The sequence below is a fragment of the Micromys minutus genome, assembly GCF_963924665.1.
Source record: "Micromys minutus genome assembly, chromosome: 6".
NCBI lineage: Eukaryota > Metazoa > Chordata > Mammalia > Rodentia > Muridae > Micromys > Micromys minutus.
Genome location: NC_137975.1, coordinates 82,306,571 through 82,310,186, shown reverse-complemented (window position 1 = coordinate 82,310,186; position 3,616 = coordinate 82,306,571). Strand labels below are relative to the sequence as shown.

Sequence of the window (3,616 nt, the reverse complement as noted above, 5' to 3'; positions counted from 1 at the left end):
TCAGTGGGCAAGATAGAGTAAATACATTTTCAGTTTATGCTATGTCAACGCAAGATGAGCTCCTTGTATAAGCCTCACTGCAAGCTAAGGAGCATCTATATTGCCTTACTGGATGACAGTCTTTGGGCCATTTCTAACAACTCTGCACCAAGTTGTGTTGGTTAAGCAATGTCAGGGAACAGCCTCCATCCCAGAACTCTGCACACAGATCTCTCTCTAGACTCCAGAAAGGGAAAGTTAGAGATGGACTATTGCATTCTGATGCATCTGCCTTAGCTATGCTTTCCACTTGCAGCCATTTGCTCTGGGAGCCTAAGAGAAGCCCAAGTGACCCTAACTATGGAGGGTTAGTGGACCCGCATTCTGACCCGCAAGGAAAGAGGTTACAAGGTTAACATTTTGAATGATTTTCTGTTGTTAAAAAATGTGTGGTTTATCACAACCCTAAAAAAACGCCAATGAGCAGGATTATCCCGTTTTTCCTTTCCTGTGTGCCTTCAATTAGCCAAATGAAAGCAAACCCATGGCTTTGGAACTTGAACTGGCTGGAGCAAAGTGACGCACACTTCAGTGAGATGAAAGAGTGGAACCCAGAAGCCTAATTAAAAGCAACTGAGAGGTTAGTATTCGATCCAGAGTTTACTCACCTGAAAAAATAAACGGAGAGCCCTGGCGAGGCTGCACTGGAGGATTGTGGGAGAGGGGCTGAGAGGTTCATGAGGTCAGGGGAAGGCCTGCCTTGGAGGACACAGAGCCTTACTATTCTTTCACTCAGAGTCAGAGGAAGGTCAGCCAGAGCTTTAGCTAGGACTATACTGGGTCTTCAAGACAGTCACCATGAATGAGAGAAGAGGCCTTTGCCTCACGTGACAAGGATGATATTTGCCCATCTTCCAATGCTTTGCCTTCTATAATATATTGAAAAGTTAGTTAAATGCACTTTCCCCTATTTTCCAAGTTTCTGTTTCATTCCATGACCCCCTTTCCTCTTTGCTCCCAAGAACACATCACCTGTCTTAGTTTCAGAGCATTTTTGTGTATTTGGACTGTTTTTGATGGCACGAGTTATCAGGGGCTAACTGAAAGAATTAGCTTCCTTTATACCAAAAGGAACATTCTCTTGGTATTGAGATAAATCAAGGCCCAAGGTCAGTCAAGAGAGGAAAGAAATAAATGAGTCCTCCTTTCACACACTGCATATTTTTAACCTACAAATCAGCTCTCCAAGTGGAATGCAGGCAAATAAAAAACAGTTCCATGGTCCTTCTAAATGTAACTGCCATCTTGTCCAAGATTTTATTTGGAGTCAAGACAAACAATTTAAACTAATTTCTTTTGGCTTTCTACTCTGGAGGTATGGGGCAGGGAGCCTTCATTCTTTTCCTTTCCAAGTTTCATATTCATTACCTCGGGTAGGGTGGGAGGTAGGGAATGTGGAAAGATGTATATGGTGTCTACGAACAAATGCACTGGTTTCATTACTACAAATAACTGAAATGACATTCCCTCTCTTGGAACAGCCTGCTCGGGAAGCGGACATTAGACTCTTCCAACTCTGCAGGGTCACAGTTCCCTCTTCTCAACTTCAGGCTTGCTCAAATAGACTTTTCTCTTGCTGAGACTATTGATACTGGAATGGGGGCTTCCATTGCATGCTACAGAGTGGACTTCAGAAGCAACAGACCAACAGACTGCTAAGAGGAGCTCACACTGTCCTTACTACTCTTTGAAGAAATTTGAGAACACCAGGTACATCCCACTGGCTGGTTTTTGGAGAGGTTTTTAGGAGAAAACAAGGCTGTTGCCCTTACCTGCAGGGACATGTTTATGGGAAACCAAGAACATTCCCTCTTGTTCCTAAAGTTCTACCCTCAGCTTTCCTAATGATGAATAAAACATGTAGCAGGATGGTGCTTCTGTACTGGACCCAGTAAGGAGATGTTTATACTAAATGACTAAAGGAAACAAATTCCTGCAAGAGTGTCTTCAGCAGTCTCAGTGACTGAGATTTAGTCAATTATAAGGACTGGCTGATTTGAATACAATTGTGACATTGTAACCAATTAAGTTGTTTTTTTATTTGTCCCAATTCCATTTTTTCTATTTATAAATACTGCCTGACTACAAAGCAAGCCAGAATGTTCTTGTTCTGACAGATGCTCAATTTAAGCACCTTATGCATGTTGAGGGGAGAGGGGACAGGTGAGGAGGGAAGGAGGGGAGGATCTTGTTTTTGTTTCATTTTTCTCAAATTCAGTTAAATTTACACCTTTCCCTTTGACTCTCTCCTGCCATTCTTTCTCACCCTCCTTTCTATTTTCTGTTTCTGTCTTTCCTGGCCTCTTGTTATGGTACCAATAGGTTCCTGGCTAAGCTAAAGGCTTGAATTCTAGGGTGGTGCTTTTATACAGTTTGAAGAATTAAATGATTGGTACTTTTGCCAGTCCGGCTCTGTAAAGTGCAGTGATCGTGGCTAGCCATCTGGAACTCAAACATGGTGTCAAGATGCCCATCCTGGGCCTGGGCACCTGGAATTCTCCTCCTGGCCAGGTGACTTGGGGTATTGGCATATTGACTGTGCCCAGGTGTACCAGCATGAGAAGGAGGTGAGAGTGGTCCTCCAGGAGAAGCTCAAGGAACAGGTGGTGAAGCGCCAGGAGCTCTTCATCTTCAGCAAGCTATGGTTCATGTTCCACGACAAGAGCAAAGTGAAAGGACCCTATCGGAAGACACTGAGCGACCTGCAGCTGGACTACCTGGATCTCTACCTTATTCACTGGCCAATGGGCTTCAAGCCTAGGTCCCCTGACTGTTTACCACTGGATGTACCAGGAAACGTGATTCCTGGTGACACTGATTTTGTGGACATGTGAATGGCTATGGACAACTAGTGGATGAAGTTTTGGTACAAGCAATTGGTGTCCCCAACTTCAACCCTCTTCAGATTGAGAGGATCTTGAATAAACCTGGCTTAAAATGTAAGCCTGCTGTTAACCAGATTGAGTGCCACCCATACCTAACTCAGGAGAAGCTGATTGAGTACCACCATTTCAAAGGCATCGTGGTGACTGCATACAGTCCCCTTGGTTTTCCTGACAGGCCCTGGGTCAAGCCTGAAGGCCTTTCTCTCCTGGAGGATCCCAGGATCAAGGCAATTGCAGTGAAATCTAATAAAAACTACAGCTCGGTTCCCCATTCAAAGGAACTTGGTACTGATCCCCAAGTCTGTGACACCAGCACGCATTGCTGAGAACTTTAAAGTCTTTGATTCTGAGGTGAGCAGCAAGGACATGACTCTGCTCAGCTACAACAGTAACTGGAGGGTGTGCGCCTTGATGAGCTGTGCCAATCACAAGGATTACCCCTTCCATGCCAAAGTCTGAAGCTTCAGATTCCTGCTCCACCCCAAGAGGCTTACACCTGTTTTTTCTGCCTCATCTGCCCTTTCGAGTATTCTGTGGCCTGTGTCCCTCTGCGCTGGGTGGCACCTTGCAGACCAGGCAGTGAGAGTTTGTTAGTTTGATTTAGAATCTGGAGGGCAGTTCCAGTAGCTAAGGTGTTTGTTCCAGCCTTTCTTGGTCTTTCTTCCCAGCTGAAGGACTTTAACACCAGTACC

At 44.8% G+C, this 3,616-nt stretch overlaps 1 pseudogene across 1 annotated transcript; it reads left to right on the top strand.

The window, feature by feature from the left end:
* The first annotated feature begins 2,505 nt into the window (after positions 1 to 2,505).
* On the top strand, positions 2,506 to 3,383 carry LOC308422105 (aldo-keto reductase family 1 member B1-like; annotated as a pseudogene). The gene has a single exon. The product of its transcript is annotated as an aldo-keto reductase family 1 member B1-like (transcript).
* Positions 3,384 to 3,616: the final 233 nt, after the last annotated feature.